Here is an 11,184-nt window from a genome sequence, read left to right on the forward strand (position 1 = left end):
GGTGATAAGGGTTTTCTTGAATTACACCGTAATGCGTCAGCTCCCATGGCGTAGTGGTCACTGCGCTCGCCTTGCACGCGGGAGACCCGGGTTCGATTCCCGGCGGGGTCAAGAAATTTGTACCTATTAGATCTTTGGGAGATCATATCCTTGCATGCAATATGTATACGTATCGTATACTTTTACTGGGTTTGTCGTTATGTCTTATCCATACATTTTGGAGTGGGGGAGGGTCCTTTGACCATTTTCTTTCTCTCTCTCTCTCTCTCTCTCTCTCTCTCTCTCCTGGTTCCTGTCACTTGCATAAAAATTCTCAATCTGTCATTTCTCTCTCCCTTCCTCTCTCTCTTTTCTTTCCCCTATAATTCTGTGATTTATGATTTATGATGGAGAAAGAATTACCTATGTATAGGTAAGTGTATGTATTCTATGTACCTATATCTAATGCCTACCTAAAAAGAAAAACTTGTTTTTTTTTTTCTTCATCTCTTTTTCTTTCGTGTAAATCCTTGCTCCCCCATTTAAGAATATCTCTCTCTCTCCTTCTTCCCTCTCTCTCTCTCTCTCTCTCTCTCTCCCTCCCTCTCTCTCTCTCTCTTCCTTGCTCCCCCATTTAAGAATATTTTTCTCTCTCCCTCTCTCTTTCTCTCTCCCTCCCTCTCCCTCTCTCTCTCTCTCTCTCTTCCTCTCCCTCTCTCTCCCTCCCCCTCTCTCCCCTCTCTGCCTCTCTTCTGATGTGTTGTCTCATCCATAATCTTCATCTTAACCTCTTCTTCTCCTCCTCCTCTTCAATCCTCCTCTTCTTCCTCTTTCTTATCTTCCTCCTGATTCCCTGTTCCCTTCTTCTCCTTCTTGTTTTCTCCCTTTCTCCTTCTCCTCCTCCCTATCATCATATCTCCCTCTCCTCTCTTCTGATGTGTTGTCTCATCCATAATCTTCATCTTAACCTCTTCTCCTCCTCCTCTTCAATCCTCCTCTTCTTCCTCTTTCTCATCTTCCTCCTGATTCCCTGTTCCCTTCTTCTCCTTCTTGTTTTCTCCCTTTCTCCTTCTCCTCCTCCCTATCATCATATCTCCCTCTGGATTACTTACAGGGTAGGAGGTTCTTTGCATTTCATTAGGTTTAGTTTCATCAATAATGTTGAATAGTATACCTTCTCCCCCTATTCTTTAACACGTCTTTCTCGTTCTTCTTCTCCTCTTCTTTTACTTGGTAATACTTCTTTCTTAGTGAGGGTGTCTGATGAAGATAAGAAAAAGAACATGATTTGCACTTTTTTTGCCGGTAGTAATCCCTATTTTTCATATCGGTCTTGGTATGAAGAAAAGAAAGAATACTTCATATTTTAATTTCTTAACTTATCTTAGCTACTGTTGAACTTGAAAACTGCACCTAAATAAGGCCATAAAATCAATTTCTAATTCCCATGCAAATAGAAATCCCAAAGCCCCTCCCCCCAACAGTTCTGTTGACAGTTGAAAGCTGTGGCTTCACTTAAAAGCTCTCATGTACTTGAGACTATACCTATATGTATATACCTATCGCTATGCAAATACCTTCAGTAGTACAGTAGAACCTCGATTATTTCAACTTCCCCTATTTCAATCAATTGTTTTTTCTTCTACCTTTCAAAGGACATCCTATCTTATCAAAGGAAAAGACCATAGAAAGTGATCATTTCAACCTCGATCATTTCAACTACCCCGGTCCCAATTAGTTGAAATAATCGAGGTACTACTGTATGGATATACGAGGGTTAGAGGACCATTATTTAAAGCAGAAGTACGTATAGGTAGATAGGTACATTTCAAATGCATTATTGAATGACTTTACAGGAAATTAAAGAGATGGAGAGAGAGAGTGAAAAGGGAGAGGGAAGGAGAGAGAGAACTAAGAGAGCTTACGGAAATGGAAAAAGAACCTTTTTAGAGAGAAGAGTGAAAAAGTGACATTTTTGGTTTGAAAGTAAGATGAAAAAATGAAAGAAGAAGAAGAAGAAAGTAGGTATGGGAAATCTTTTGGACTTTTTACGACTTGTGTGCCGATATGTGTTAGCGTGCAGAGATTGATTCGGGTTAAAACTCAAGTAATTGACGGATTGAGAAAAAAAAAACTTCGACTCCAGCGGAAATCGAACCCGGGACCTTCGGTTTGCAAGCCTAGTGCCTTACCCACTCGGCCACGGAAGTTGGAAGTAACTGAATTACGTAACATACATTTTCCATTATTTTCCCTTGCAATCTTCGTTTCCCCGTCAAAACAGCTGGTCTGGGTTCCACGCTTCTTCTATACCCCCCGATCCTGTCTGGAGAACATCTCTATGAAACTTAACTACCTATGTATGTTTCTCCTTTCTCTCTTTTCCCCAAACTTGAAAGATAAAATCCTTGAACGAAAGAAGCGATTTCCAAGTTTAATTCGACAATACCTCAAAGGCAAAGACATTTAGGAGAAATAAAGAAAGAGAGAGAGAGAGAGAGAGAGGAAACATTCAAATTTCAAATGATATGGAATAAAAGAGAAAGAACATTAACTTTTATTTACATTTGTGAAAATCTTGACATTTCCCCCCACCTCTCTCTCTCCCACTCCCCTCTCTTCTTCTTGTCTTCCCCTCTCTTTTTCTAATGTATTTTCTCCTTCGCTCGCATCAGTGACATGGAAAAAGTATCATAAGTTCTACATGGCCAACCACCATTTTGAATCTGGCTTTTAAAAAAATGTCATTAAAAAAGAAAAAATGAAAAAAAATGTACTTGCCTCTGAAGGACTTTAAGATTATTGCAAGTCAAATGGCCTATGCGGGAACAGGACGAGTTGGTCCTAAAATTTCTGCCCCAGCCGTTATTCGAACCCAGCACCTTACGATTCGGTCACAGGACTCACATAGAGATGAATTTCTAATTACCTAGGTTCTCTTTTCTCATTTTTCTCTGGCTGACAGTTGCATGATCTTATAGGTACCTTACACAATCATTAGTAATGTCATTATTTCCAAGTAATGATGATGAAAAATCAGAAAATCCGGAATTCCATCATGGCCTATGCGGGAACAAAACGAGTTGGTCCCAAAATTTCTGCCCCAGCCGTTATTCGAACCCAGCACCTTACGACTCTCGGTCACAGGACTCACATAGAGATAAACTTCTAATTACCTAGGTTCTCTTTTCTCATTTTTCTCTGGCTGACAGTTGCATGATCTTAATAGATCTTTGGGAGAGCATATCCTTGCATGCAATATGTATTCGTATCGTATACTTTTAGTGGGTGTGCCGTTATGTCTTATCCATACATTTTGGAGTGGGGGAGGGTCCTTTGACCATTTTCTTTCTCTCTCTCTCTCTCTCTCTCTCTCTCTCTCCTTTTTTTAAAATAAAAAGTTGGTTCGGGTTCAGGTGTTTGGAATTTCGCGTCACTTCTTGGTATTTGGGCATTTGGATTTAAAGTTGCTTCAGGTTCAGGCGTTCAGGGCTTTTTTCTAATCTTTTAGGCAAATTGAATAGATATACAATACATAATATATATATTTTTTTAAATAAATAAATAAATGAATTATAAGATAGGTACTCGTATTAGGCATTCATTAGTTATGATGATAATTGATAACAATACATTTCAAATATTTAGGTAGATATCTACACAATACCTACATATGAGCTAATAAAGAAATAAAATCATTATTCAAATTTTAATAGACTTTTTTTACTATGAAAATAATTTCCAAAAATAATTATGATCTGATACTTTTTATTCGTGAGTCAGTTATGCTTTAATGAAAGTGAGACTAGAGAGCCAGTGGTCCACAGTGGTTTCATTAACATTCTTTCACAAGATCATAAGTTACCTCATTCAATACATTCATTCCTTGGATACTTGGGAGTCCAGAACACCGACCTATGTATCTCCTATCTACTGATAGCTTTGCTGATATGGACCTATAGTAGTATATTATAGGCAAGTGAAAGGTAAAAGTTATGAGACGAATTATTACCTGAATCCTATCATTTTAAAACATATAGGTAACTATTATTTTATTTTATTACTTATTATTATACACATGTACTCGCGTATTATAACATAACCTTTATGTATAATATATTGTGTATATGTAGTATATTATTATGTAGGTAAGTTCATTGATGTTTATGGTTTTCTGTATGAAATATTGAAATTTAATAGTAATAATAACAACTTCGAGTCATTTGTCGGTAATAGTAGAGAAATTTAGAATGGACTAAACATAAGGTGTAGATAATAAATAGGTACTATCCAATTTGTACTTTAAGAGTTGTGGACAGGTGTATATCGTCGCTTCAGAAATCAAACAGCCTTTTATCGATTTCTAAATGACATTACCTCTGTATTGCTTTTTTTTTTTTTACAGTTTTATGGAAACAGCTAAAACAGATTGACAAAAAATCAATACATACCAATATAAAACTACCAAATATTTAATTGGTATTTCTTCCACAATGTTTCCCTCATACGCATATGTACGAGAAGTAACTACATTGTACATTTGACATCTGTATCCTTTATGCGTGAGAACGTTTTAATGTATGTCAATATTTTGCTTGTATTTTATTTTTTAATGTCTTTTTAATCGGAAATTGGTTCACAATATAAACATCATTGGTCCACAATATAAACGACTCTGGACTCCTTGACATCATTAAATTGACATCATACTTGATTTCTGATTGGATATTTTGATATTATTTTATTATTTATACCTATATGTATGGGATTTTTTTCCCAAAAATTACATATTACATACAAACCTCTTGTTCATTGGATTCTCACGGATTATTCTCACAATATTTCCGTTCAAGATTTCGGATCCGTTTTCGGGCCGTATTTAGGGAGGGATGGCATCGGGCCTGGGTCCCCCCGTCGGGGGGCTTTCTTTTTATTCCTTTACTATGGGGCGGACTCAGCAATTTCGGAACATCACCCCCCGATACACCGCTGTTCGAATCCCCCCCAATGAAATCCTGGATTCAGCATCATGACTTTATGACACGTTAGTTCGAAACACCAGACTTTTCGGGCGTTGAAAATTGTCCCGAAAGTTCAATATCGCGTTAGTGGAAGTTCGATATAGTGAAAGTACAGGTTGTTCATTTCTAGTGGAAAGTTCAACATCATTAGTGGAATAATCTGAAGATTTTCCTCTTCGTTATTTTCCGAAAATTCTTGTTGATGGAGAGGGGAGAACAGGGGAACATCCTCAAAGTCAAGTTGAACATTTTGACTGAAAGAAAAGTCAGCTTAAAAGAAGGGAGAGAGAGAACTGAGGGAGGGAGGGGGAGAGAGAGAGAGAGATGATAAGCTTAAGCTGATAAGAAGCTAATGAGGATTTCATGTGAAGGAATTTCTTCTCTCTCTCTCTCTCTCTCTCTCTCTCTCTTTCTATCTCTCTCTTTCTCTCTTTTTCTCTCACTTATTGTGTTTTCCCTCGCCTCTCTCTCTCTCTCTCTCTCTCTCTCTCTCTCTCTCTCTATTTCTATCTTTTTCTCTCATTTTCTCACTTATGGAATGTTCTGAAGAAATAGGGGAAACATTTTGTACCCCCTCCCTTTCTTTATTAAATTTGTTTTAATGACATTTCAGATTTTGAAAGTTGTATACTTACCCGAAACTTTGAAATACTTCTCCTGAGATTTCTTAGCCAGCCTGGTTAGGTGGTTAGCTGGGTTGGTAGCGCGCCTGCCTTTGTAAGCAGTAAGCGTTAAGGTCGCGGGTTCGATTCCCACCCGGGGCGACCTTTATCCTAAACAGTTATACGGTTCGTTCTCGGAACGACTTGTTTTCTCCTGTCCTGTCCTCTCTTTGATTTTGCGAGGATGAGACCTCCGTTGTTACAGTTCCCTCTTCGAGAGAGAATAAAAAAAGTAACGCCAACGTTACGTGGTGTTCCCAAGCGGTCACCCATCCAAGTACTATCCACGCTCGACGTTGCTTAACTTCAGTGATTGGAACGACTTGTTTTCTCCTGTCCTGTCCTCTCTTTGATTTCGCGAGGATAAAACCTCCGTTGTTACAGTTCCCTCTTCGAGAGAGAAAAAAAAGTAACGCCGACGTTACGTGGTGTTCCCAAGCGGTCACCCATCCAAGTACTATCCACGCTCGACGTTGCTTAACTTCAGTGATCGGACGAGAACTGGTGGATTCAACGTGATATGAACGTTGGCGAGAACGGGAGCAATTTACCTTTCAATTAAATTTTACCTGAAATTGATTTACCTGGCAGGTAACTCTTATCAATACAAGTCACGTTATGGTAGTATTTACAATGGTATACCTAGGTTCATTCATTCTGATAACAAAGTGTGATAATCTGATAAGATAACAATACCATTCAGGTGTGCTCTTCTTGCGCTCGCCTTTCGCCAACGTTCATATCACGTTGAATACACCAGTTCTCGTCCGATCACTGAAGTTAAGCAACGTCGAGCGGTATCGGTAGGTAAGTAAGGTACTTCAGTATGTAGGGGAAATTGTAACTGCTAAGTTCTTATCGTTTCAAAATCGAAGAGAGAAGGAAGACAGGATAGGAGAAAGCCAGCCGTTCGGAGAACGAACCTTATCTGTTTGAGATAGAATCCGTCCCCGGCAGGAATCGAACTCTAGGGTATCTTAGTACCCACTACAATGTACCTCAGTATCTACTAGTCGAGCCACGAGTCTGGGCACCTTACAATATTTTCATTTGGGAGCACTGTTTTCTGAGAGAACTACAGTTTTGTAGTTTTGACATCTCCACTAACAATATTCTTATATTGTAGGTTTGACATCTCCACTAACAATATTATCATTTTGTAGTTTTGACATCGCCACTAACAATATATTTTTACTTTTTATTTCGTAGTTTTGACATCTCCACCAAAAATATTACTGTAAGTATTTTTGTTGACGTCCCTGCGGAGGTTATTTCGTTATTTGGTTCTGAATGTTGTAGATAATTAGTTTCCCGATTAGTGGGTCATTAAATATTTAACATAGGTAGTTGGTAATACTAATATTGTAAGCAAGGTATTTACCTGTGTAGTTATACTATGTATGTTGTATGTACATAGGTAGTTATACTATGTATGTTGTATGTACATAGGTATTTATACTATGTATCTACACAGGTAGTTCTACTAATTTTGTGACCAAGGTATTTAATTTCAAATGTAATTAACAAATCGACTGTGGTATCGTAAATGATGAGTTAGTTAACTATTTTATGGACAAGGAACCCAAGGTCGGTCGATCTTGAACTCCTACTCCTAGGTAATAGATTAAAAAGTACAACATCAAGTACAGTCAGTTAAATTCTAAGAAAAAGGGTCGACTTGAGAAAGTTTTGGGCCACATTCGGCCCACCTCCCCTAACTATTTAATTTTCATTCGTGTTTGACTATGTAAAGGTCTTAAACTTAAACTGTAACCCATCGTCGAGGTGAATCTATGTTGTCGAGGCAGTGTGGACGGTTTGTGTCGACATCGATCGGCGGCCGTCGGCCATGTGTGGACACTGAACAGAGCTTGATAAGGGTCACTGTAGGAACGTGGGTGAACTTGAGGTAACGTGAGGCCACATTTGGGCTCTCTCCCTTAACCATGTTAATATTAATGTGTTGTCTGACTATAAACAAAATAGGATAGCGTACCCCGAGGTGGTTGTATTTTAATTTCCACTGTTTGGAATTTCAATCAACACGGTAGTTTTATGACATGGTTCACCCTGGGGGGAATGGCGAGACAGGGGTGTGTGACCTCGAACCTATACGGGGGACTTGGGTTCGAGCCCCAATATATAAATAAATGCGCATAGCGACCGGTGCCAGCATGGTAGGTAAACATTGGACGTTAGGATTAATGTGATATTGGGAAAATCCTACAATGCTGCAGTGAGCACCAAAGTTGTGATATAATAACACAAAGAAATTGCATTTATTTATTTATTTTTTATTTATTTATTACACCGTAATGACATGTTAGTTAAATCTCTCGCGAACTTAAGAAAACAGACAACTTTCTTTTTGGTAATGAAAAAGTTCCGGGAATTTGTTTTTAGAAAGCTCTCCTTATTCTCCTATCTGGTTCTTATGATATCGGGGTCAACATGGTTTTATGAGGTCTTGGTTTTTATTTTAGGGGTATGGAAGTCTTGTGTTATTATATCTCTAAAGAGTCCCAGACAGAGGTACAGTACAGTTCTTGTAGGTATTATAAGTCAGCCTAATACATGGCTCACCCAGCAGCTGTTTTTGAAAATAAATGCATCACTGAAATGAAAGTTTTTTTACGACAACATTGCATTGTTTCTGTCGTAAAGGTAAAAAGTAGGTAGGAGCTATATCTAATTATCTATCTATCTATCTATTAACTGTTTATGATGAGTGAGTGAGAGAGAGAGAAGAGGTTTTGAAAGTGATTGTAAAAAACATAAAAAGTCAAAAATTTAATGCCCCTTAAACCTGCGAATCAACTAAAAATTAAAAATGGATTCCGAATGAAAGACAAATAATTAGATGAGACAAAGAAGGAGGGGAAGATAGTGAGAGAGACAGAGAAAAAAAAAAGAAGATGCCAACGTTACGTGGTGTTCCCAAGCGGTCACCCATCCAAGTACTATCCACGCTCAACGTTGCTTAACTTCAGTGATCGGACGAGAACTGGTGTATTCAACGTGATATGAACGTTGGCGAAAGACAAAATAAAAACATCACAATATAAACACGCGAGAGAGCGCAGTGTATTTTGATCACAAGAGGGGAAGGGGAGGGGGGAGCCACGAGGATGTTTGTTCTCTCCCTCTCATTTTGTGAGAGGGAGCATTGACATTTCGAAGCGCACAAACCTCACTCGTTAGTAATGCTGTGATATCCACATGTTGTGAAAAAAAGCTGTTTTACCACAAATAATTTGGGATTTGATTGATTACTTACTAAAATAATTTGAGATTTGATTGGAACGTTGGCGTTTTTTTTTTTTTTTTTTTTTCCTTCTTCTTCTTCTTCTTCTTCTTCATCAAAACAACTACCTAGAATTCTAGACCTTACAGAGAGAAAGAGGCAGGAAGAGGAAGAGAGAGAGAGAGATAGGAGAGAGAGAGAGAGAGAGAGAGGAGAGAGAGAGAGAGATAGGAGAGAGAAAGAGAGAGAGAGGAGAGAGAGGAGAGAAAGAACGGACTATTCTTTTCCTCAGAACTCGATTTTTACAACTTGCGCGTTGTAAAAATTCCACAGGACTTTAACAAACAGACACACAACCTTCAAAAAAACTATACCTAGAATTCTGGACCTTAAAGAGAGAAAGAGAGAGAACGGACTATTCTTTTCCTCAGAACTCGATTTTTACAACTTGCGCGTTGTAAAAATTCCACAGGACTTTAACAAACAGACACACAAAGCCTGAATATGTACATACATAGGTATAGACCAGGGTTGTCCAACCTTAGGGCACCCGAGGGCCGCAAGAGACCAAGGTAGAGAGTTGGCGGGCCGCAAAAAAACTCACGGGGGGGGGTGGCCTGGTGTAATGTAATTATAATATAATTTTATTTTATTATGTAAACTTACCACATGATGACATTAGTGCGATTTCTGTGGACACTCTGCAGCTGACACAAGTGCGTGAATATCGACATTATATATTTACTGTTATTTCTCATTTTCGTTCATTTTTTTAGGCGGGCCTTCGCGGGCCGCAAAAATGAGCGCGGCCCGCGGGTTGGACAAGCCTGGTATAGACATAAAACCGGAGCTGACCCGAGACAAATTAGTTTCATCCGTTCTATACCGATACAGTGTATCCCATAAGTTGTGGACAGTAACCCTTCGCTATTTTGAGGTTGAAGTAGACATTTTGTTTGTTTCAACTCACAAAAAACCTTTACAATTCAAAACATATACCCTACATTTTTTACCTTAGGACACTAGGTAAAGGTACTCTCCCTAAAACCTAAAAGTCTACAAGGTAAATAAGTGAATGAGGCATTTTCTTAATGATTTTATTGACGGAATCTCCATAAAGCCTTTATAAAACAATGATTCCTTCTTTTGATCTTTTGCTTTTTAACTTTTCCATCATAAATATTTTTGGGGTCGGCGCGGCTTTTCTTTGTTTCATGATACCAAAAAAGCAAAAAAACCTTTCTATTTATAACCCTTTATTCAATTCCTCGTTCTTTCTCTCAAGAAACTGTGATACAAAACTGAGGCCCTACCAAATGCCAAACAAAAGAAATAGCGGATGTCAATGTTTACCTGTGTGTGAACAAACGAAGTGAATACCTACTGAGATCTAAAGAGGTATGAGGTATGGGGTATGGTCACGTATGGTGGCCGACTGTATCGTCAGTATGAGAGAGGCAGAACAAAAATATATGAACGCCTGGTAATATTTCGACATATGCAATGTGAAGCGCTGGGTTGGATTGCTGCCCGGACGAACTTTATTCTAACGAAGCGAATACAATAGCCCGTCCACTATACCTTTTTTTATTACCATCGTAATAATAAAGGAAGGACGGGCTAAAAATCTAAACAAAAGCCTCAAGACTTCAAGAGACATCAAAATGAAGAATCAAATTACTCTTTTACTAACTAAACTGTGATAAGCAGTCAGGAGAAGGCGACTGTTTTGAATTTGAAGATTATTTTCGTTCCAAAACAATGATGAATGTTCCTACCAGAGAGACATGCTAAGCCTTAGCAGCTACGGCATACTGTAGGGAAACTAAGGACTTCCTATGACGCCATATAATGAACTTTGTATCATTTGTTAGGCAGTTAGGTCTAGGTACCAACCATAGTTTCTATTTCTCATTCTATGCCACACGCAATGCGTAAGGTAATTATTTATTTACACAACACGCACATCTCAACAAACAACCACCATCAAACTCAACATTCCATTGCTCTACCTTTAATAAATTTAAAATGCTTAGGTATACATTCTTCTTCTTCTTCTTCTTCTTCTTCTTCTTCACCTACACCCCAAGAAGTTTTTGTAAGCTTTGGGGGTGAGCTAACCTTTGTAATTTTGTTTTGTTAAAAATAAAGTTATTTTCGTTCAAGTTTAAGTTCTTCTTCTTCTTCTTCTTCTTCTTCTTCTTCTTCTTCTTCGTCATTTCCCTTATGCCCTAACGAGCGTCGGGTTAGGTATACATTCAATTCATATAATTTACCT

At 38.3% G+C, this 11,184-nt stretch overlaps 2 non-coding genes across 2 annotated transcripts; both read right to left on the reverse strand.

Moving 5' to 3' along the window:
• Positions 1 to 6,075: 6,075 nt before the first annotated feature.
• LOC113470373 lies at positions 6,076 to 6,194 on the reverse strand. The gene has a single exon (XR_003393446.1). It is a non-coding gene; the product is annotated as a 5S ribosomal RNA (ribosomal RNA).
• A 2,384-nt stretch (positions 6,195 to 8,578) lies between these two features.
• Positions 8,579 to 8,697, reverse strand: LOC113470370. The gene has a single exon (XR_003393443.1). It is a non-coding gene; the product is annotated as a 5S ribosomal RNA (ribosomal RNA).
• Positions 8,698 to 11,184: the final 2,487 nt, after the last annotated feature.

Source organism: Diaphorina citri, unplaced genomic scaffold, assembly GCF_000475195.1.
Source record: "Diaphorina citri unplaced genomic scaffold, Diaci psyllid genome assembly version 1.1 scaffold1542, whole genome shotgun sequence".
Lineage (NCBI taxonomy): Eukaryota > Metazoa > Arthropoda > Insecta > Hemiptera > Psyllidae > Diaphorina > Diaphorina citri.